This window comes from Stegostoma tigrinum, chromosome 39 (genome assembly GCF_030684315.1).
Source record: "Stegostoma tigrinum isolate sSteTig4 chromosome 39, sSteTig4.hap1, whole genome shotgun sequence".
Taxonomy (NCBI): domain Eukaryota; kingdom Metazoa; phylum Chordata; class Chondrichthyes; order Orectolobiformes; family Stegostomatidae; genus Stegostoma; species Stegostoma tigrinum.
Window position 1 is genome coordinate 17,206,541 of NC_081392.1, and position 25,418 is coordinate 17,231,958.

Below are 25,418 nucleotides of genomic sequence, written 5' to 3' on the forward strand. Positions count from 1 at the left end.
CACATAGTACTGTCAGTGTGTGATCACATAGTACTGTCAGTGTGTGATCACATAGTACTGTCAGTTTGTGATCACATAGTACTGTCAGTGTGTGATCACATAGTACTGTCAGTGTGTGATCACATAGTACTGTCAGTGTGTGATCACATAGTACTGTCAGTTTGTGATCACATAGTACTGTCAGTGTGTGATCACATAGTACTGTCAGTTTGTGATCACATAGTACTGTCAGTGTGTGATCACATAGTACTGTCAGTGTGTGATCACATAGTACTGTCAGTGTGTGATCACATAGTACTGTTAGTTTGTGATCACATAGTACTGTCAGTGTGTGATCACATAGTACTGTCAGTGTGTGATCACATAGTACTGTCAGTGTGTGATCACATAGTACTGTCAGTGTGTGATCACATAGTACTGTCAGTTTGTGATCACATAGTACTGTTAGTTTGTGATCACATAGTACTGTCAGTGTGTGATCACATAGTACTGTCAGTGTGTGATCACATAGTACTGTCAGTGTGTGATCACATAGTACTGTCAGTGTGTGATCACATAGTACTGTTAGTTTGTGATCACATAGTACTGTTAGTTTGTGATCACATAGTACTGTCAGTTTGTGATCACATAGTACTGTCAGTGTGTGATCACATAGTACTGTCAGTGTGTGATCACATAGTACTGTCAGTGTGTGATCACATAGTACTGCTGATATAGTTGGTTGTTATCGCTAGCCAGTTGTGGATGGGAGATGATTAAATAAGGTGTATTTGGCTACCTTCTATAGCTTTGTACTGTCTTTCAATGTATTTCAATGTTTTCAATGTAAAACTAAGTATTGCATCAAGGGTCTTGGTTGAGAGTAGATTCACCTTTATTTCTTAAGCGATCCTTGCAGTCACCAGAAAAGCCCCACTTTCTTTGCATCAGTCTGGCCTGTTTCAGTTCCAGCCTTCCCAAGAGAAGGGACAGTGTGACAACTGAGTGTCCCAACCTTTTGCATTGTGGCATTTTAAATCACTATTCCAAGGAAAAGTAAATCCCATTCTGTGTCTCCTTAGGTAGCTCAGCTCCACATTTTGTTGGACTGTGCTCCTGTGGCATGCCCAGGGGCCTTTTACTGCTTTAAAGATGCTATATAAATGTAAGTTGTCTTCTGGAAACTGTGAAAGTTGCTGCTTCTGTTTTGTGGATGTAACTTGGTAATGTTTTACTACATGTGGGCAAAATTTCAGCAGTACTGTCAGTGTTCTTCCGTTTGCGAATTCAAAATGATAAATGTGTTGGACGTTGTGTAATTTTCCCCTTGTAACCTCTGCAACCTGCAGGGTTGAAACTGCCTTGTAAAACAGCCAAGTGTTAAATATAGTTGACGCCGAAATATAATCTAACGCAGGTGGTGCTCTGAGAAATGAGGAGGCTTTTTCGACAGATGGTTTAGCTTGAGTGGGTTTCATGGAAGTTGAAGACACTTGTACTACGGCCTTTTTTAAAGGAAGAGAAATCCCCCAATGCCACATTGTCCTTCTTGGGCCATGTACCAAGAGGTCAACGTTGCACTTTCCAGCTTTCAGCTGCTTGCTGGTGTGTGAGAAAGCAGGCCTGCAGATGGTGCACATGGGTAGTTGCAGTTTTTGTTCTTCATGGAGAAGTGGCTCGATCATACTCAGTGGGTGTCCCTGAAGCTGAAACTGACAAGCAAGCAGCACAAAACTTATGATTTATAAAAATTACTTTGGAACACTGAACTTCAGAACAGAAAGACTCAATCATCTTCTAATTTTCATATTCGGGAATGTGTTTTTCTGTGTTCTCCTCCTCTCAAAATATTGTCTATCACAAGAACAGTGCAAGGAGAATATTTTGAAGGGTGAGTTAAGGCATTGCCTTAAGCTTGGACAGATGTTAAACTGTTGAACCAGGATGAAGCCAGTATTAAAAGCCAAAAGTACTGTGAATGCTTTAAATCGGGAGCAAAAACAGAAGTTACAGGAAAATCTCAGCAGGTCTGGCAGCATCTGTAAAGAAAAATTCAGTTAAAGCTTTGGGTCTGGTGACCCTTCCGCAGACCAATGGCAGTAGGACAAAAGGCCATACAGACTGTAGAAATCACAAAACCATATAGAAAAGTCTTCCACTGTAATCTGAAAATGAAAACTCTCAGGACTATGTGAATCGTATCAAAAAGTGTGCACTGTGGTCATCTTTAATAGAAGTATTAAGACAGAAGGCAGCATGTGTGCCTGTGTTGGATTAGTCTGCACCACTTTGGTTTGAAACGTCTGAAAACTAACCTTCCAGCTCAGCGAGCAAACTCACATCCACATTCTGGCCTAGATTTAACTGGAATGAACAGCACAAAGTGGTCACTCCCCCAAACTTATCCATATTTTTTATACTCTGTGCAAGCATCCTCCCTCCCGTCTTTCGATTGATTTATTGTCACATGTACCCATGTGCAGTGAAAAGCTTTGTTTACAAGCAGTATAGGCAGATTATTGTAAGCAAGGAGATACAGATCAAAAAGACTTAGAAAGAGGCATGCAGATCACTTTGCACAGGGAGTGGGCCAGGTGAGATCAACAGTAGCAAGATCAGCACTATTTGAGGCTAGAGAGTCCGCTCATCAGTCTAGTAGTGGCCAGGACAAAGCTGTTTCTGAACCTGCTTGTGCGTTCAGGCTTCTGGATCTTCTGCCTGATGCAAGAGGCTGAAGGAGATCATTACCAGGGTGTGATGGGTCTTTGATTTGGCAGCCTTTCCACAGCAGTGAGCCTTGTAAGTAGAGTCCATGGATGGAAGGTTGGCTTCTGTGATGGTCTGGGCGATGCCCACCACCTTCTCTAGTTTGGGCAGAGCAATTGTCATACCAGGCTGTTATGCATCCCATACCCATTCCTACCATCATAACCTTTAATTCCCTTCTCCTCCTGTTTATCTGGCTTCTCCTTAAATGCATTTATTTGAACTCTGGTAACAAGATCGACATTTTCTTGCCTCTCCAGGTAAACTCGCTCTTGCACTGTAGAGTTAATTGTTGTCTGAATGGTGTGTGACTTGGAGAGGGAGTTGCAGGTTGTATTCCCATGCATCTGCTGCCCTCCTCTTTCAGATGGCATTGGTCGATAGTTTGAGTGTGCTGCCAGAGGGATATTGGTGAGTTACTAAGGCACATCCTGTGAACGTGGTGTATAGGGTGCCATTCAAGCGGCTAGCTTTGTCTTGGATGGTGTTGAGCTTCCTGAGTGGTGTTGGAGCTGCACTCTTCTAGGCAAGTGGGAAATATTCCATCAGTTCTTGACTAGTGCCTTGTAGATGGTGAACTGTCTGTGGAGAGACTGGTGGTGAGTTACTCATTCCCCCTGGAATTCATAGCCTTTGACCTGCTCTTGTTGCCATATTATTTATTTGGCTAGTCTGATTCAAGTTCTGTTTGATAGTAATACCCAGGATATTGAACCATCCAGGAACACTGTTCCTGTCTAATAAGAGCACTCTGGTATTATGCAGGTCGTCGATCAGCGAGGGCAGGCTTGAAATAACATGTAGTCTGCTAACAATCAATGCCATTATCTTTTTCGTATAGAATGAACATTTGGGAGACAATACTGGAAGAAGGCTGTGCAAATGTGTTCCAACAAGAATTGACAAGTTAACAAAGAGGAAGGACAAGGATTTTGATTGAAATTTGAGCCATGATTGAATGTAACTATAATATAACTTAATGTTAGGTAATGGTATTGCTTAGTTTTAATATGGAAATGCTAACACCAGGTTGGCATTCTGTCTTGGAATGTGTTTAATTCCTAGTAGTTATTTTGATTGAAATTTGAGCCATGATTGAATGTAACTTAATGTCAGATAATGGTATTGCTTAGTTTTAATATGGAAATGCTAACACCAGGTTGGCATTCTGTCTTGGATTGTCTTTAATTCCCAGTAGTTACTTTGAAGATGACTAATCTGACATATGAAAGCACGTACCCTAAACAATTTCTAATAGTTTAATTTGATGGTTTCTCCCAGTGGCTTAGTGGGCATCACAGTGCAGCCTTTAAAGATTATAAGAACGAAGGTTGACAATGCTATTTTAGTTTCTGTGTCTGAAAGAATTGTCGCACTCTCCCTTGAAGCATCTAATCCTTAATTTCTTCCAGGACTTTTGTCTCCTCTATTTTCTACTAGATTTTATCTACATATTGATGGCCTTTTAAGGAGTGAACAATCTCTTAGTGTCCTAAATTGGCTGTTTATTAATTTTGACATTACTAATGTCCTAATTTGAACTATTTTTCAACATTTTCTGTTCCTATAGCCTCAACTAACAGCAAAAAGGTTATTTAATAGTTGTTCATAGGACCCATGCATTGAAAGCCAGCATTTATTGCCTGTCCCTAAGTTTGAGTTTGATTGTTGTCACATGTAGCGAGAAACAGTGAAAATTGGTGTTTTGCATGCTACACAGGCAAATCGTACCATACAAAGTGCATCAGGATAGCAGAACAGAATGCAGAATGGTGTTACACCTACAGAAAAGGTGCAGCGCGAGAGAGAGAGAGAGAGAGATACCAACACTAACATTTGAGAGGTTCTTTCTAAAGAAGGGGAAGAAGCTATTCTTGAATCTGTTTGTAGGTGTTTTCAAACTTCTGCCTGACAGTCGGAGAATTAAGCTGCTGCTGAGGTATATCCAAGTTCTGTTAGGGAAAGAGTTTCAGGGTCTTCACCCCATTGTGGTGAAGAATACCACAAGTTGGGATGATATGAGAATTGGAGGGAAACTTACAAATGTTGCCTCCTCTTGCCTCTGACCTGTTATTTTTGTCACAGTATTTATGTAGTTGATCCAATTAAGTTTCCGGGTAGTAGCAACCTAACAAGAATATTGATGATGGATTATCTATAGTTATTCTGTTAAATATGAAGGGGAGGTGTTTAGAGTCTAGTTAGAAATGGCCATTGCCTGGAAATTCTCTGGCACATCGGTACTTTCTTTTTATCAACCCAAATCTGAAATATTGTTTGGATTCTGTTGCATGCAAGTATATTGTTGGGAATGGAGGGTCTGACTTATAAGGAGAGGCAGGAAAGGCTGGCACTGTTTTTACTAGAGCTTAGGAGGTTGAAGGGTGGCCTTATAGAAGCTTAAAATCATGGGGTGCATAGATAAGGTGAATGGCAGAAATCTTTTCCTTAGTGTAAAGGATTTCAAGACTAGAGGGCATATTTTTAAAGTGAGAGGAGAAAGAGATTTTGAAAAGACATGAGGGGTAATTTTTTTTACACAGAATGGTTCGTGTGTGGAATGAACTTCTAGAGGAAGTGGTGGATGTGGGCACAGTTACAACGTTTAAAAGACATTTGGATAAGTACATGAATAGGAAAGGTTTGGTCAGATATGGACCAGATGTAGGCAGGTGAGACTACTTTAGTTTGGGAGTCTGGTCAGCATGGTTGGAGCCAAGGGTCTGTTTCTGTGCTGTGTGACTCTCTATAAGAATCCAAAGAGCCATGAATGGTACTAAGCACCCTGCAGCTGTCAGTGAACGTCTCTGCTTCCAGCTTTGCGTTGGAGTGGAGGCTGTGGCTAAGGCACCTGAAGATGGTTGTGGAACTCCCATTGTAATGTCTGCACAGCCACTGCTGCCTTCCTCTCTGCTAGGTATGACTTTGCTCAGTTTATCCGTCAGCAGTTGAGAGACTTGGTGCTTACAAAACGTGTGACCGAATTTCCGAAGTAGGTCATTGGATTTACTACTGCTTTAAAATGGCTGAGGGGTACTGCATAATTGCAAGTTTCTTCATATTGCCATTCAATTATGCCCTTTCAGAATTAAGAACATGAAGATTTTCCTAGACCAGGATATTCTGAGTTTGGTGTGCAGTCTGTGTCGATTAAGCTATCTAGGCAAGATGCAAGATGAGCTAGATAAGCAGCTATAACTTATTCTTCTGTTATCCTTTTCAACCTCCTCCACCCACCAACCCTGGGGGGTCTGGTTGAGTTCCAGTAATGCTGTGTAAGCATTTACGTGTCACCATTTGAGGCAATGACCCTGTGGGTTCTGGCAGCACTTGTGTCCCAGAAATAAACTCTTCCACGTTGTCCCTTTTTAATTTTAAAAGCAAGTCACAGAGGCAGAAGGGTGTAACTCACTTACTGGCTGTATATTTACACTTGGTCTTGGGTGTCGCCCTGTTTGGAACTGTGGAAGCCAGAATAAGCATTCTGGACATTACTAGTTTGCAGGATGCTAGTCTACAGGGAGATGTTTAAAAACAAAAATGCACAGATTTTAGAACTGACTGGAAAGTCACTAGTGTTTAGTTGCTAACAACAATATCATTTTAGTGAAAATGTTCTGCTTACTGAGTGGTTTACTGAGTATTATGATTTTTGGGCTTGTGTCAAATATATAACTTGCCATAAAAATGATCAGGAATGTCTGTACCAACCAGAGTTCAATTTTAACACTTTTTGTGTAACTCCATTTTCCAAGTTCCAACCTCAAACTGGCTCTCCATCAACTGCAAAAACAATTTACATCAGAGGACAAGAACTTCCTGATCGTAGATTGTGGCATAAACGGGGATCTCATTGTTTCCCAGCCTCAAAGAAAACATTAATTTGCATATCGTTGTAAACTGACTATGTTGGAGGGGCACCGAAGAGTGTGTCGCATAAATATCTTGTTGAATTTGAGGGGGGGGTGCAGAGAGAGAGAGAGAGAGACAGAGAGAGAAATGAAAATACAAAGGATGGCAATTCTTCTTCAGTCCTGAACGGCTGAGATTTTGAGACCATCCTTGATTGACGTTCGTGAATTATCCATGGAATTCTGCATTCAGTTGTTCTAATCTGTTTACCATCTTTGTAAATAGATGTGCACTTGTGATGCCAAGTCATACAAGGTTATGGGCCAAGTGCTGGAATATAGAATTAGAATAATCAAGTGCTTGATTTTGGCTGGTGCAGCCTCAATGGGCCAAAAGGCTGTAGACCCTTGTGACTGTACTACATAAGGCAGTTCCTGTGTTTCAAACAGGTTCTGTTCTGGGGTCCATTCACAAGTCAATTTGTACACAAATTGGAACACAATGCAGGACTATGTAACAATGCTGTTCATAAATTCTAGAGATATTTGTATGTGCAAACTTTAAAATTTTGCTGCAATGTAGGATCGTATTCGTAAGGACCTGCGTTTGAAAGTCAGACGTTCATAAATCAGGGATCCCTATGGTGGTTTCTCTGTCTGTGATTGTGTTCGCTGCCCGAAGTATTTGTGAATCAGTCTGAACAAATTGGAAAATATCCTGCATGAATTTGCAGCATATGAAAAGCAGCATCATAAGTTACCCAGAGTGTGATACTCAAGCTGCATCCGTCCTGGTGGAGACAAGATAGATTCCTTGTGTCTTAACATTGAAAGCAGTGCTACAGAGGATGAGGAAATTGTGTGTGGACTAAATTCAGTGCAGTTAGAACTGTGGTCAAGGCTTGTGTCCAGACATTTTGGCTCTAGAATCTACAGCACAAGTAGATATTAGTAACCAATGTGCTATGAAGATGGTATACACCCTAACGTTCTCATGGGTGGGACTGTGGCTACTGTATTTAGACTATATTTTTGTGACCATTTTTCCATTGGGGCAAAGTTGTTTTGAGTCCATGCTCTTTTAACAGCGGGAAGTATAATTCTGAAGATTAGAGTGTACTGAAGTGAAGTGCAATAAAAGTAAAATACCAAGGATACTGGAAATCTGAAATAAAAACAGTGTTTCAGAAACCCAGCAGGTCTGGCAGCATCTGTTTCTGAGAGAAACAGTTCATGTTCAGAGTCAGGGATGACTCCTGTTCAGAATTGAAGGGAGCTGGCAAGTGGTGGTGTTTATGCTTTTGACAGAGATGGAGAGAAGGCAGAAGTGATTGATTTATTGTCACTTGTTCTGAAATACAGTGAAAAGCTTTGTTTACGACCGGTACAGGCAGATCACAGCAAGCAAAGGATGTACAGATCAAAAAGACTTAGAGGCATACGGGTTACATTGCAGGTTACATTGTTTGAGGTTAGAGTCCATTCAACAATCTGATAATGGCCAGAAAGAAGCTGTACCTGAGTCTGCTCATGCGTTTGTTCGAGCTTCTGTATCTTCTACCTGACCGAAGATGTTGTAGGAGAGCATTACCAGGGTGTCATGGGTCTTTGTAGGCAGTCTTTCTGCAGCAGTGAGCCATGTAAATGGAGTCCATGGATGGAAGGTTGACTTCCGTCTGAGCTGTGCACACTACTTTACTTTCTGTAGTTTCTTACAGTTCTGAGCAGGGCAATAGCCATACTAAGCTGTTATGTACCCGGGCAGTATGCTTTCAGTGGTGCATCTGTAGAAGTTGGTGAGGGACCCTATGGACATGTCAAATTTCCTGAGCTACCTGAGGAAGAACAAGCATTGTTGTGCCTTCTTGCCTGTCACATTTATGTGGGAGGTCCAGGACAAGTCATTGGTTATCGTCACTTGATGCTCTTTACTCGCAACCTCAATTCCACTGATGTAGATGGGGGCGTGTTCTCCTCCTTTCTTTCTGAAGTTGATGATTTAGTTCTTTAGTTTTGCCGATGTTGAGAGACAAATTGTTTTCATTGCACCGCGTCACCAAGCCCTCTATCTCCCTTGTGTATTTTGACTCATCGTTGTTAGATATCCGTCCCATGGAGGGACGATCAACGAACCTGTAGATGGCGTTTGACAACACAGTCGTAGGAGTCTGAGGATGCATCCTTGGGGTCTCCAGTATTGTGTTATTATGGAGGAGATGCAGTTACCTTTCCTCACTGATTGCAGCCTATTGTTCCTCCATTGCTGCAACATCAAACCCTGACAACAGGGTCCATTTGTACTCCCTCAACAGCAATGTATCCTCTCTGTAATGTGGTGACCAGAACTGTACATAAACTCCAGCTGTGGGCAAACTGCATATCTCATAGTTCCAACATTACATGCTTGCTTTTGTGTTCAATGCCTTGTCCAACGAAAGGAACCATGCTTTCTTTCTCATCTTGTTCTTTGTTAAAAGAACATAAAGGATTCTCACACAAAAGAAGTGCACAAAACTATGTTCACAGACTAACTTGTGTGGCAAATTGAAGTAAAAATAGAACGTATTGTCTGTTACACCGAGATATCAGATTTTTAATAAATATGTTAAGAACCGTTATTACACAGCCCAGAAGCAGGCAAGACTTGAACCCAGGCCTTCTGGCTCAGAGGCAGGGATACTACCACTACAGCACAAGTGTCCTAGGTCTTACTGTGGCAATGATATTTTCTAATCAGTCCGTTCTTACGTTGTTCTCGAGCAGATGGGATCTGAACCCAGGTGTCCTGGTTTAGAGATAGGGACACTACCACGCTGTGCCACAAGAGCCCTCGGGTCTCTCTCTGGCAGGACTTGGTTATTTCTGGACTTTGAACAATAATTGCGTTTTCACTTTTATCGCAATCATTGTGACCCAGCTATTTTCTTATGGTCAGCTTCATTGAAAGGCTAATTAGGAAGAAAGACACTTGTGAGATTTGAACTCAGAATCTCTTCACTAGGCCACAGCACCACCTTTCTAATCAACTTTTTTTAGCAATGTGCTTACAAACCTTTGGAGCAGGTGAGTCTTGAATCCATGTCTCCTGACCCAGAGGTGGGGACACTGCCACTGCTACAAGAGCCTGCAGGTGTCTCTCTGGCATGTGACCTGTTAGGGATCATTAAAAATAGCATTACCTGATTGCAGGAATAGTGGTAATGTGCTAACACATACTTGGCTGCTATGGGAACAGGGAAAGCAAGGTGAAATTTGAGATTTGTCTTGAGTCCAGACAATTAATCAGGGCAGATCCTGCATCTTCATTCTTCTAACCTTCCTGTACCTGTGCAAGGAGTGTTTGCTGGCTCCAAATGTCTGCAAAATGGGTGAATATTCCATTCTTTGGTTCTGCAGTTTCTCACTTTGATAACCCGGGAAAATCACGTTTAGAGGAAAGTCATTGCAAATTGAATGGTGAGATGACTGCTCTGTGATTTCATCAATCACGAAGCAGAGTTAGAGCGTGTCATGTACGTACACATGAGATCAGTACAGGCCAAAGAGGTGAGTGTGAAATCTGAACTAGCATGGCCTAGAGAAATGTTCAACATAAATCTTCCTCTGCTCCTTGCAACGAATGCCTATTGAGGAGAATAGATTTTTCTTCATTGTCCCCTACATTTACAAGCTGTGACAGGCAATGTGCAATTAATTACCCTACATGCCCCATGTTCATTTGGAATTCAGGTTCAATACATCAAGGCAGTCAGTGTTGTTTTGATTTTCGAGCTGTTTTTGGTTTTGTTCCAAATATCCTGCTATTCTGCAGCAATGCTGCAAATCTATGCTTCAGCAACTCTATTTGAACTGCTGCAATTTGCTGTCAGTCATGATTTCAGTAACATGTTTAACAACACTTGATTTTTGAGAAAAACAACTTTTTAAAAAATTACGATTTCCATCATTATTGCAAATGAATTTTGTTTTGGAATGAAATGACTACCATAAAAAGATACAGTTGAAGTTCAAAGAGGAAGGGAATTATAAATTTGGTAATTTCTATTGAGTGAATATTTCCACCTTTTAAACATTCTCAGAACACATGGTTAAGCTGCATCCATTGCTAATTAAGGGTAATAAAAGTGAACATGCTGGAAACACATCAAATCAGGCAGCTTCTGTGGAGAGAAACAGAGTTAATGTTTGACTGAATGACCCTTCATTAGATGAAGATATTGCCTATCTAGTTTCTTTTTCTCCCTGAGGGAAGTGAAAATTGTGTCTATGCAATGCTTACAAAGTGTATTTGTAACTGAATGGAGTTCAGCTAAATCAGATCTGCTCCTCTGATGTGACTGGCAAGGAACTGACCTGAAGCAGTGACTTTGAAAACAGCAGGTAAAGATTATTAGGAGCAACTTACTGCAGGTGCTGGAATCTGAACTGAAAACAACAAATGCTGGGGATCTCAGCAGGTCAGGCAGTATCCATGGGGAGAGAGAGCAAGCTAACCATTTCGAATCTCAATGTTAGCTTGCACTCACTCCATGGATGCTGTCTGACCTGCTGTGATCTCCAGCATTTGTTGTTTTCAGCTAAAGATTTTTAACTGGCGAAAGCTGATTTGAAACAACTGACCCAGAATTACAGAGCAAACGGAAGGGACGCCGTTTGTTCCATTTATGATTGTCCGCGCATCTTCAAAACAGCTATCTAGTTAATCAACCCTATCACTATTTAATGTATGTAAGACTTAAAAATACATCAGACCCCACAACTACAATCTGACAGTTGGCACTGCAAAATTGAATGGGGAAGCTTCACTAGAGCAGTTTGGAATGATTGATGTTGATCTAAAAGTGTAGCTAGTTTAAGGTTAATGGACAAATTGTGTGCATTTAAAGTCATTTTCCTTTTTACCCACATACAAAATAATGTTCAGTGTGATAGTTTCCAATATTTAAGAAAAATCTCCAACTTTTGCTTCCCCTTTGGATTGTCAAAGACTCTGTGTGTTTGTGTGTGTGTGTAGCTCAATAATTGTATTGCTTCCTGACAAATGGACTGATCTGTACAGTTGTATTAACGGATTTCTGTAAAGCACCCTAAATTCTTACACAAATTTCGTTCACTCTTAGGATGTATGTATCTCTGCAGTATTTGGGTTGGAGATACAGTACATTTACAGTGCTGTTAGGGAAAGACTTTCAGGATTTTGACCCAGTGATGGCAATATAACTCTAACTCACATGTCATGTTTTCCACTTTTCACTGTATAGACTGGTGTTTCTTCTTCTTCAGATTTTCACAACTGGATGTGGATAAAGTAAGCATTGCCCTAGAATCCCTACAGTGTGGAAACAAGCTATTCAGCCCATTGAGTCTACACCGACCATCCAAAAAGCGTCACACACAGACCCCCTCACTCTGGCTTATAACCCTGCATTTCCCATGGCTAACCCACCAAGCCTGCACACCTTTGGACTGTGGGAGGAAACCCACGCAGACACGGGGAGAATGTGCAGACTCCACACAGACAGTCACCCAAAGCTGGAATTGAACCCGGGTCCCTGGCGCTGTGAGGCAGCAGAGCTAACCACTGAGCCACTGTGCAGCCTGTCCTAACTGAAGCATTTACAAAATGAAAACCCAACTTATCACTATATCCTTCTTTCTCTGGATCTTTGCTTACGTTCTCCTTCCCAAGTACGCGTTTTTATCCTTTTTTTTGCATGCATAGTTTCCTCAATTCAATGCCAAATGCTACTTTGTAACTGAGCATTGGCTTCCTGCAATCATGTATGACCTTGTATGCCATCCAGTTGAAGTCTGACTCATACGTTTTTGCAGGGTGTGAGCTCTGAGAGGTTTGAAAGTGGTGTGAGTGTGGTAGTACAATGGTTACGTTACTAGATTGCTCATCCAGCAACTTACCAGAAAAGTTAAGTTCAGTTAATTAAATCTGGAAGAGAGTGCTAGTATCAGTAATGATGACCAGAAAGTTACTGGATTGTCCTAAAAATCCAACTGTTCATTAAATGTTCTTTTAGGGAAGCAAATGTGCCATCCTAACCTAGTCTGCCTTACATGAGACTTTCTTCTATCCTCTGAAATAGGTGAACCATGAAGAGATTGTGTACTTTCAGAGCTTTTGTACTCAGCAGTTTATTCAGAGTTTTTTAATCCGGAGGAATGAGAATGTTTGAGAATTTGTCACACCTGCTTAGAGTCACCATACCATGTGCTACCTGCACTCCAGTCACAGGTTAAGTGTGTTAGAACACAACATTATGTGAATCTTGCCCTACTGTTGGTAAACTTTTAAGATTCTTTTGTGACATCCAAGATCCCCATGTCCGTCATCCTTGTAACTTACTTAACTGTACCTCTGAATAGCCCGTATGTCTGACTTCTGCTGCCTATGTTATTAGCTGCCAGGTTTCTTTTCTCTAGAAATCTATCCTCAAACCCTCAACTTTCCTCTTTCTTTAAGACCTTCCGTAAAAACTTTCTGGCCCACACCTGTCTCTTTGTCTGAGTATCAGTCTCATTTGTACAATGTTCAGCTCCTAACTACCTTTATGCATTAAAGGTGCTGTATAAATGGAAACTCCTGTTGTTGGTGCTTTTCTTGCCTCTCCCAGGAGGGAAATGAAATGTTTTGCATCTGCCAAGTGTAATGCATGACTGAGGTTAGCAGACTGTTGAAGATGATGAAGGCCTTCCGTCAATAGCTGAAGATCAATACAGTAAATTATATCGTCATTGGAACTAAAAAATTCCGCCATGTTTAGGACTGATCTTAACACATTTTTTATGCATTGATAAGGTGAGGGTGTCGCAGGCCAGCATTTATTGCCCGTTCCTAATTGCCCAGAGGGTAGTTGAGTCAACCACATTGCCGTGGGTTTGGAGTCACATGTAGGCTAGACTGGATAAGGATGGTAGTTTCCTTCCCTCAAAGACATTAATAAGTCAGTTTGGTTTTTCTGACAATTGGCAGTGGATTCATCATTGGACCGCTAATTCCAGATTTTTTTTTTTCATAAATTCAAATGCCGCCATCTGCTGAGGTGGGATTTCAACCGGGTTCAAGAGCATAATGTGGGATTCTGGAATAGCAGTTCAGTGCTAATGCCACTGAGCCATCATTTCCCCCGGGAATAAACAATATGCATTAGATTTTTCTGTTGCAGGATGTCAGAAGATGAGCTGACTGTGCTACATACCACATAAATTCCTGCTCATTTATCTTTGCTCTCCTTGGTAACCTCTGGTGTTTCCCATTCTAGTCTTCAGATTATTTACAGCCTCTCTACCTTTGCCACCTTCTGCCCCACACTGCCCTAGCTTGTATCCTATCCTCTGCTGAAATAAATTGTTTATGTCTTTCACTTACCTTTTTTTTTGAAGCTATCCTGTTTGAATGTTCTGCAAATTTCGTGCAAATCCCTTTTGTTATGTCTTTCCACAGCACACGCCACCCCCACTGAATCTTCTTTAAACCTACCTGTGCATTTGGCCATCTTCCCATTGTTTCCTTCATACTCTCCTGCTGAGAATTGGTCCTGAGTTGAAAGACCAGATAGAGGGAATTTATTCAATATCAAAACTTGATAGTTAGCTGGTTGGTGGCAAGAAAGTGTCAATAACTTTGTGATCTCCCGAAGTTCTCCACTGCCGATTAAATATTTTTGAAGCATATCGTTGTATAAAGTGCCATACAATATGTGCATAGCAAGCTCCCACAAACAGAAACATGATAATAATCAGATAATTTTGTTTGTGAGATGTTGATTAAGGGATAAATACTGGTGTGGTCACCAAGGAGAATCTCCCAACTCTTCAGACTAGGTCTTCGTCGATAAACAGGCCCTTGACGTAATGTCTTGTCTCTGATACAACATTCCCTCAACACTGCACTGGAGCGTCACCTCACCTTAACTTTTGTGCTAATTTCTCTGGAGTTGGACTTGGTTCTCCAACTTTTCTGGCTCCGCCAAGAGCACTACGCATGTCACCAACATTTGGACATGCACATTGTACCTATTCTTTGAGTGTGGCTTGTATCAGTTCATGGCTGAAATTTTACTTTCTTAACATTGAGTTACTGAAACACATGCATGGGCTCAAGCATGTTCTGTTGCCGATGTCCTTTTACAGATCGCCAGTTATTGTCGGATGACGCCATGAAAAAATGTTAGTGTGTTCCTGTCCGGACAAGAACACTACTGCTGGAGGAGTAAAGGGGAAAAGAGCATTGAAATCTCTTTTTGCTGTTGTCCTACAGACCTGTCAAAGAAAAATATTGACAGAAACTTGGGAACTTCTTGGCTGTAGCCTAGGGTGCAATAAGAATAAAGAGGAGGAAGAGAGGATGGGGTAAAAATCTTGAAAGAGGAACTAATGTTTTTAAAATTATGTGCTAAATAACTCATACTGTAATGTATAAATACATTTAAATCCTATGGTGTAAGTGAAAGAAATGGAAGAACAAAGTGAATTATTTTTAGGAGAAAGACAAAAATTGCAGTTTGAGAAGCTTAAGGATTCATTGCTTCTGAAAAAATTTCCAGCTGCTAAAATATTTATTAAGTAAAAGTGAAATACTGAAATTTGAACCAGAATGCTGGAGAAAGTCAATAGGTCTGATAGCATCTGAGGAGACCGAAACAGTTAAAGTTTCAAGTCCAGTATAAATGTTCTTCAGAATTGCTGAACCAGTTCTGAAGAACCATATTATTTGCTTTGCTGATTTCTTCACATTACACAATTGAGTGTTTTCAGCCTCACAATATAACCTTTTAAAGCCCTCTAGACCAAATGCATACCTATCTTAAGAAACCACATTTAAAATATTTTCAAAAATAACAGTGTGGAGCAGGATGAGCACAGCGGGTCAGGCAGCATCAGAGGAGCAGGAAAGCTGACATTTCAGCTTTCCTGCACCTCTGATGCTGCCTGGCCTGCTGTATTTCTCCAGCTCCACGCTTTGTTATCTCATACTCCAGCATTGGCAGTTCTTACTATGTCTTTAAAATATTTTACTTGTCTTTCTTCATTTTCACCATTTTTGTGAACTCCATCAATAAAGTGGAGTAGAAGTCATAGATTAACCATGAAAGCTGGATCAGGTTTGAGAGTGTGAATGGCCTATTTATCTTAATTCTTATGGAAATAACTGGAGCAGGGCACTAAATTTAGTCAGTGGTCCATGTCATGAACCTTTTATAAAGAAATGACAAATAAACTTGTGTTAATTTAGTGAATAGTTTCCTTGTCTTCAAGCTGGTACGGTGGTTCAGTGTTTAGCACTGCTGTCTCACAGCACCAGGGACCTGGGCTCAATTCCACCCTCTGGCGACTGTCTTGTGTGGAGTTTGCACGTTCTCCCTGTGTTTGCATGGATTTCCTCCCACAGTCCAAGGGTGTGTCAATTAGGTGGATTGGACGTGCTGAATTGCCCATAGTTTCCAGGGATGCGTAGATGGACTAGCCATGAGATATGTAGGGTTACAGGGATGGGGTAGTGGGGTGGGATGCTCTTTGGAAGGTCACTGTGGTCTCGATGGGTCAAATGGCCTGCTTCCACACTGTAGGATTTCTATAAGCTGTGTGTTTGAACCCTGTTTGCTGACATGAGCCCCTAATCTAGGCTTCAATGCAGAATAAGTGAATCCTGCATTGTTAAAGATAAATGTACGATGTAATATGACACTTAAGGGGGGAGAGGAATTCTCCCAGAGACTTGGCTTAACATTTGTCCCTAAAAAAAAATTGCCAGTGAATGTAGATTACCTCATAAATTTAAATGTTTTTTTTCCTTTAGTCATCCACGGGATGAGAATTTCACTGGCCAGGCAGCATTTATTGCCCATCCCTAATTGGCCAGAGGGCGGTTAAGAGTCAACCACATTGCTGCAGTCTGGAGTCACGTGGTCCAGACCAAGTAAGGATAGCAGTTTGCTTCCCTAAAAGACATTAACGAACGAGATGGGTTTTTCCAACAATCAACAATGGATTCTGATGAAGGGTCTAGGCCGGAAACATCAGCTTTTGTGCTCCTGAGATGCTGCTTGGCCTGCTGTGTTCATCCAGCTTCACACTTAATTATCTTGGATTCTTCAGCATCTGCAGTTCCCATTATCTCTGAATGGATTCATGGTCATCATCAGTGGATTCTTACTTCCAGATATTTGTTGAATTCAAATTCCACCATCTGCTGTGGTGGGATTTGAGCCTGCTCATCCCTGGGTCTCTGGACAGCCCAGCAATAACACCACTAGGCCATCACTTCCCCATCCCCGTTCGTGATGCCATACTGTGTGTAAATTGAAGAATATGTTTCCCTCCATTGACTATATTTTAAAAAGAATCTTTTGGCAGTCCCGAGGACATGAAAAGCATTGCATTAATGCAAATTTGCTTGCTGTGTTGTTTAGGTTACAGTTAGCTACTAATCCTTTCACCTGGCTGCTGTGACAGGCTGGTCCCTTAGCTTGTGTCTCTATAATGACAGGTGCACATCCATCTGCTTATTTAAACCCTTACAAGAATTGTATGTAGGAATGTCTGAGAAAATTTCAGTCACTAATCAAAAATTCAACTAATATCACTTCCCAGATTGCAAAAGAAGTTTTTCAAGAGGTATAATAATTTCAACTGCAATTCTAGTTGAGTCTCGCATGTGGAAAACATTTATTTGGAGTTCGTGAAGGTGATCTGCCCTGAGGACCAATATCCCATGAACAGTTGTGGAGCGTGTAAAACTTAGCAAAAGATGTTCTGTGATGTGTACATTAATTTGGAAAGTTTTCTGTTTACTTTTTCTTTAAAATTAAAGCAGAATTTATACACTTTCCTAGACTGGAGGATTTGCGATATTCTCCAGGTTCCAAAATCGCATGATTGGAATTTGAAGTATTTATGTGCTTGTTCTTAAGCGAAGGAGATGGTCCTGAGCTCTTTGATGTCTTTGTAGCCTTGGCATTTGGCAACATGATGGATTATTTTAAGTTGTACATGTGGGCTATATTTCAAAGCTCACGGTTGTGTGTGCTGGAGAGGCTAATTTGCTTTCAGCTGCAGACTCTGAAGGGAATGGACTTTGGTGTTTTTTGAGAAAATTCCAGACATTAGGGCACTCCCAGAGCCGTGCGTATACTTGTGACATGTGAGCTCTGCTACTTTCAGTTTCCCCTTGCAGCATGATGCTAGACCATGTTGTACCCTAGGGATGTCTGATGTCGGCACTGATATTTTGCCACTCCAGTTGTTGCAATGCCAGATGAACTTTGAGAAAAAGGATTGTTAATGTGTGTATTTTGCCAACCTGTGTTGCTACCTAACCCAGTGAGGTAGTGAATTTCAAACTTTCCATTGTCTTTAAGTTCTGCTGTGTTTACCTCTGCACCTTTTCCCATCTTACTTGTCTCTTGGTCTCTTGACTCTAACTGTAGCCTCTTAGACAGCTGCTCCTCAGTCACTTGCTGTTGAAAGCTGCCATCCTAATTGCGCTATCTCCACCTACCCTTGAATATCTCTCTCTTGCTGCCGTCATCTCCATTTCCTTCTGCTTTGGAGGGTGGCAGTGGAAGGGGTGTGTATATTATGTATCTTGTCATTCAGTGCTCCCTTGAATTTCCATTCAGATTACGTAAAACAAGCCCATACAGGAAAGCTTCAAAGTGATCACCAAATTGACATTTTAGCAACTATGAAGCGTGTTGCAGTGGCATTGAGGTGTAACATTTGGGCACACATTTGGAAGCACTGATCAATTCTATAAGGTAGTGAGCACGGCTGCACCACTTATGGTCTGAACCAACATCATTGCCCCAGGCTGATGCGCTACCCATCCTTGCAAAAGTAAATCAAACCACCACCTTTTATCCATTCCCAGGATATGTCTGTTGTTGACTAGACCCAAGGTCCAAAATCTGGATTCAGGATACTTTTTAAGGTTTTATTTTGATGCATTTGCTTTGATGAATATTGTTTTCAAAAAGAAAAGTCCTTGGTAATTCTTTTTGCCGCCTTCTTTTTATACTGTCTGAAAGTATAGGCTTTTGTAGAGGTCCACTGACTATCCTTTAGTACCACTAGCAAGTGGCTACTATCGATAGATTACCAGTCACTTGAGGCCATTTAAACCCACATTGGTGAGCAATGAGAGGACAGCACAGCACAGCATCACAGACTAAGCAGAGAACGAACTTGCATTGTGCAGCATCTTTCAATTCTCAGGATGTCCCAAGGTGCTCTATTAATGAAGAACTTTGACGTTGTTATGCAGCAAGACTTTGTACAGAGTAAGCCCCAACAAACAGCAGTGAGATGATTTCTTTCAGTGTTTTGATTCCAGGTAAGATTTCAGCCAGTACTCCCTGCTCCATCAAAGTAGCACCATGCTATAATTTATGTCCGGAGAGGGCAGATAATGGTCCTGGTTTTTCTCATCTGTAAGTTAACACCCCCTATAGCATTGCAATCTACTGCACTGAAAGTACGAACCCTGACTTTGTGCTTCAAGCATGGGATTTGAAATCACAACCATTTAACTTCAAGAAAAATCTACCACCCCTAAAAGACTAATCCAGGCCTGGCAACCGCACATTGTAGTGATATGGCAGGTTTTTTTTGTCATTCTTTAAGCAAATGCCACTGAAGACAGATGGAAAACCAACAACTTCAGCACAGGCAGGGTCTCGAGCCTGAGACCTCGTTGGACTGTGTAGCTCAGTTACTCACTGGATTAACTCGGTGACCTGTTTGGAGCTGCTGTAAAAAGATTATTTGGAAAATGTGAGCCTGGGAGGTCTTGGAATGTTGTGCTCTTATTCAAGAAGGCCTTCAAAAAAACACCTCGGAATTATAGACCAGCAAGTCTAACATCTGTTGTGGGTAAATTATTTGAGAAGATTCAGAGGGTAAGATCTACATGTGTTTGGAAAGACAGGGTTTGATTAGGAGTAGTCAGCATGGCTTTGTGTATGGAAAATCATGTGTCACAAATTTGTTAGAGTCCTTTGAAGTGACTAGGAAAGTGGTTGAGGACACAGTGGTAGACATAGTCTATATGGACTTCAGTAAGGCCTTTGATAAGGTTCCATATGGTAAGCTGCTATGGAAGGTTAGATCTCATGGAATCCAGGGAGAGCTGAAAAATTGGATACACAATTGGTTTGATTGTAGGAAGCAGAGAATAATAGCGGAAGGATGCTTGTTGGACTGGAGCCCGTGACTAGTGGTGTGCCTAGGGAGTTGGTGCTGGGCCCATTGCTGTTTGTTATCTACATCGTTGATAATGTTATAGATGACAAGACTCCAGGAAGAGGCTATCGAGATTTTCCATTTTGCCAGCTTTCCCTGGATTTCATGTGATCTAATCTTCGGAGACTGAGGGATGACTTTATAGAGGCTTATAAAATCACAAGTGGCGTGGATAGGGTGAATAACAGGTCTTTTCCCTAGGGTCGGGGAGTCCAAAACTAGAGGGCATAGGTTTAAGGTGAGATGAGGAAAGATTTAAACGGGACTTGAGGGGGTAACTTTTTCATGCAGAGGGTGGTGCATGTGTGGAACAAGCTGCCAGAGGAAGGGTGGAGGCTGGTACAGTTACAATGTTTAAAAAGTATCTGGATGGGTGCTGGAATAGGAAGAGTTTAGAGGGATGTGGGCCAAATGCTGGCAATGGGACTAGATTAATTCAGGATATCTGGTCACCATGGACGAGTTGGAGCAAAGGGTCTGTTTCCATGCTGTAAAGTTCTATGATGGGAATTATAGTTGATGCAAGACAGCAATTGGAGAAGCATTTTGAAATAGTGGAGGCTAAATCATATTAAGTATCTTCTTAAATAACTACACTGGCAGCAGTGACCTTGGTGTTAATATCATCAATACCAGTGATTAACATATGTGTTTTGATACCATATCGTTCGTTCTTGGAATCATTCTGTTATGATTCCAGCTGATGTTATTACTGGACAAAATGTGTCTCAGATTGAAATTGGAATGGATGGAGTTTCGTTTTACCAAGGTGGTCTTTCAGTGAAACATAAGCGCACAATGCTGTAGTTTTGGTTTATTACACAAAAGGAATGAAGATGCAACATTATAAACAACTATTTAATATAACATAATATTTTAAAATTTCCAAACTCAAGGTAAAATGCCATTCCATTAATCTCAACAATATTCTAGTACCCACACCGGAGAGAATTTCTTTCTCTTTCAATCCATTGGACTTAGTTTAACATTGGTTGTATTCCCCACCTTGGGAATCTTGATAGCTTCTTGCTAGTATCTTCCCAGAACTGATCTTATGCTTTCTTACCTTCAAATAAACCCTTTATTGTTTTAACCACACATTCTGGTCTGGAACTTACAAACTAAACTCTTGACACTGAAGTAACCTCTTTCTTTACAGACCTAAATTTTCCTCTTTTTCTCAGGAAAAACTGTTTTACACACCCTGCATCAGCCAAGACTTCTGAAAACCTCCTCAAAATAAATAAGATTCTTCCAAGATATGTGCGTTTCTCCCAAGTCCAAAAAAATTCTAGAAAACACTGTCTGAAAGTACAAACCATGACCCTGTTTACTGTCTTTGCTCATAAATTCTCTCAATATGAATGACTCCATTACTTTCCAGGAAGTGTCTCTCTCATACTGTATTTTAAAAGAAATCACCATGGCTACAAGATATGGACAAGTGAATTATTAAACCTCTTCGTGCACATGGTCCGTAGGCTGCTAGTTCAAAATGCACCTTTTATCACAATTCTCCATCCTCCACACCAGAGATTCCTAAACTTTTACTCAGTCTGTCTCCGCTTTATAGCTTAAAAATTATTGTATCTCCTCTGAAAGGATGGAAGAGCTGTGTGAATGGGTAGTGAAGACCTATAAATGTTGAGGGCGGTAGGTGGAGAGGGGAAAGCATTTCTGCCTCTGAATTAATGACCCCCAAATTTCTGCTTGCAATGCCACTGAGGGTCCCAGCCCACACCTTTGGCTGCTCAAACCCTTTTGAAGGCCTCCTGAATAAGGCAAGTCCCATGCCCAGTGTTGTAACACCACTTCATTCTTCTCATTATTGTTTGTGTTATATTTTACATCCAGTATTGTTCTGCAGTGCCTTCAAAGTGATGACCGATTTGGTTAGACAGGTCAGTAAACATTGCCAGCTGATCTGCCTCTTGTGCTTTTAGGTTTGGTGTGGCTGCATTTTTGTGCTGGTAGGCACCAGGCTATGAGCCTCCAGAAAATGACACACTAATGTGCTAAGTTGTGCAAAAGCAAGGCAATTTTTGCTTTCGCAGCAACCATATACCAACTTGTTCTCTCGATTGCTCGAGGAGAGAAAAATATTAATAAATGCGTATTAGCATGGAAGGGACCAAGATAGATTGCAGTTTGCCCAGGAAATGCCTGCAATATGGAGGAAGGTGCTTTATCAGGAGGAGATCATACAACACCATTGGCCTGTGTAGCTGATAAGAGGTAAAGTTGCCGTACTCCTACTAGACCCATTGGGCTGCTGTCTTGGAGAGAGATGACTGGTGGTGGTTTAACCTGGGGGTCACTGCACCTCAGATGAGGAAAGAGGTTGAGAAGGAGAGTCCTTCGTGGTAACCTCACCCAGTACAGGAATTGAACCCACATTGTTGCCATCACTCTGCATTGCAAACCGGCCAACTGAGCTAACTGACCCAACTGGTCTACAGTCATTTGTTGTATGCAGATGTTAAATCACTTCAAGAATATAGAAGACTCCATTTGGCAGGGATCTTTCCTTTTAATAGCAAGGCTTTAGAATGAACCTTCAATGCTGTGGTAAGGGGAAAAAATGTGAGCTATAATGAGTTCTCAAATTTTGGCCATTCTTATTCCTTTTTCCTCCCTCCTGCAGAGAGTCAGCCCAGAGACCTTTCTCTGTTTATTCAGCGTTTATTGATTTGTTTCTCAGCTACACTTTCAAAAATGTGGCAGTATATTGGAGCCTGTCTAAAGATAACCATCACCCTGGTAAGAATAATTCTGTTGTGTACATAGTTCTGTCTTCGTGCTTTCGTTCAAACACCCTTCCTCGTTCACAGGTCATAATGTCAGCTCCACGTATAAACTTATTTCATAACTATTGAGCAGTTTTTTTAATAAAACAGATTTTTAAACGTCTTAAATGCGTAGAATCAGAGACAAAAGGCCATATGTGCTGTGTTTTTTTTTAAAGAAAAACAGTTGAATTGGGATTCCTAATTCCCTTATGGGTGAGGAGTGAATATCAGACTTCAGTTTTTAAAAAACTATTTCCAAGTATGTAATCTGCATGTGATGGATTATAAATTAGCACTTCGTTCAGGATAGTTTTTCCTGACAGCTGTTACTTGAGTTTTTTTTTATGATTTTCGAGTATAGCCTTTCACCAGGTGTTGAATAAGTGACTGACAATTTGGTTAGCAAGTTTGAAAAACCTCACTATATTTTACTCGCCGTGAGATTGAATCTGAAACATGTTTCATTTCTCCGTCTGAATTTCAATCCATTTTAAAATGGGTCCAGACCTCACTTATTGAGTGCCACCAGTTGGTAACATCGTAAAAGTACAGTACGCACTATACTTGCCAACCCTTGACTAAAACGCTTTGTTCCAGGCGAAGAGGACCTGGTGATACAACAACTGGCTATTATATTACATCCTTTAATGTTTAAAAATAAATCCTGCCTCTCTTCACTAGAAGTGTAATCAAGAAATTGGCACTGGATTAAACAAGGGGATATTAGAAGAAATAAACGAACTGAGTTTTAAGGACTGCCTGAAAGGAAAGTGGAGAGGTTTGGTGAGGAAATTACAGAATATGTGGCCCTCGCTAGCAATCTTCAGAATTTGGGCATCATTAAAATAGTGAATAATTAATCCAAGGTTTTATTTAATCATCTTTGGACACTGCCATATGCTTATTTATTGACAGTTGTCTCTCACTAGCTGATTGACCCAACTTGTTTGAATCGGTATTAATTAGTAAATCCTCCCACCATCTTGTCTGTTTCCCCACACTCACTCCCACCAAAATTAATTTTCTTTTTTATATATAAGCTAATCTAAGAATACTTCCATTTATCATGGCAGATTTAGAATTCCGGATGGTATATTGGACAGTGAAAAGGGTATCTAAGATTATAAAGGGATCTTGAACAATTGTGCCAATATGCTGAGGAGTGCTAGAGTGAGTTAATTTGGATAAATGCGAGGTATTGCGTTTTGGTAACATGAATAAGGGAAGGAATTGTACAGTTAATGATAGGTCCCTAGGTAGTATTGCCAGGCACGTAGTTCCTGGGTGCAGGTACATAGTTCTTTGAAAGTTACATCACAGTTAGACAGGGCATTAAGAAAGCATTTAGCACACTTACCTTCATTGCTAAGGCCATTGAGTATAGGAGTTGGAACATCATGCTGAGGTTGTACAGCATGTTGGTGAGGTTATTTTTGGAGTACTGTGTACAGTTCTGGTCAACTGTAGGAAGGATATTATAAACTGGAGAGAGTGCAAAAGAGATTTACCAGGATGTTGCTGGGACTGGAGGATTTGAGTTATAAGGAGAGGCTGGATAGGCTGGGACTTTTTTCACTGGAGCGTAGAAGGTTGAGGGATGATCTCTTGAAGTTTATAAAATTGCGGGGCATACATAAGTTGAAGAGCAAAGGTTGTTTCCCTGGGGTGGGGGAGTTCAAAAGTAGGGAGCATATTTTTAAGGTGAGAAGAGAAATATTTAAAAGGGACCTAAGGGGTGACGTTTTCATATGGAGGATGGTTCGTATGTGGAATGAATTGCAATAGGAAGTGGTAGATGCAGATACAGTTACAACATTTAAAAGACATTTGAACAGGAACATGAATGGGATAAGTTTAGAGGGATATGGTCCAAGTACAGTTAAGTGGGACTAGTTTAGTTTGGAAAATTTGGTCATCAGGGACAAGTTGGATCAAAGGGTCTGTTTCTGTGATGTCTGTCTCTGTGACTGCATAATAATGGACTTTGGGTCTCTCAGTTAAGCCTCATTATGTATTCCCAGTCGAGAGTTCACATTAGAGTCCTGGGAGGAGGGGCTTAGTGATGCACTTGTTTTTGAGTGTGGCTGGAAAGATGTGTACCTAGGTAAGCGGGCCACGAGCACTTTTTGAACTTACCTTTCAAAGGTTCCTAATGCTTGGCTCAAGTCCTCTCTCCTGCCTTGAACCACAAGCCTTTTAAAAACCAAACCTAACTTCATGAAAATTCTAGCGAAGTATGCAGTATCAATCTGTGCATTGATGCTGCCCTGTCAGTGAGTGGCAGGTGTGAGTTCTTGATTTGAACCAGCTCACTCCCTTAAAAGGCACTTCTGAAAATTGGAAAGCCTGAAATGGGGTCCTATCTGCCACTTTTTAAGGGACTCTCAAGCCAACCCCACTTGCTAATAGGCTCTAGGTTTAATTTTGAAGACAGAATGGGGATAAATACTGTGAAGAAATGAGAAAATAGATGCAATTTTACAATCGACATGTAAGAAGGAAAGACTGAAAACTTAGAATTGTTTCATTCTAATTTTAAGATTTATAAGGTTGAGCTACAGGTATGTACCAGCACTAAGGAAGGTGCTGGCTTTGTTTGTCTTGGGTAGTTGGCAGATAATTCTGTATGGTTTTATACTGAACCCTGAGTCCAGAAACATCAGCTCAATCCTGAACCACTGAGATTGGCAAACCAGAGCACTTAAGTTACTTCCTGCATGCTTTATGATTAAGCTGGTTAGAGGCAAACTGTACCTTCTGTTGTGTGAAATTCCCTCTT

General features: G+C 41.0%; 1 protein-coding gene across 4 annotated transcripts in view; it reads left to right on the forward strand.

Annotated features, from left to right (window-relative positions):
* Nucleotides 1-25,418, forward strand: part of pak4 (p21 protein (Cdc42/Rac)-activated kinase 4) — a 131,968-nt gene that overhangs the window by 30,834 nt on the left and 75,716 nt on the right. The window contains exon 1 of one of the 4 annotated variants that reach the window (XM_048522534.2): nucleotides 22,554-22,610. The exons of the other annotated variants lie outside the window; for them this stretch is intronic. The gene's annotated coding sequence lies outside the window, so the exon portion shown is untranslated. Of the gene's footprint in view, nucleotides 1-22,553; nucleotides 22,611-25,418 lie in introns of those variants that run through there. 4 annotated transcript variants of the gene reach the window in all.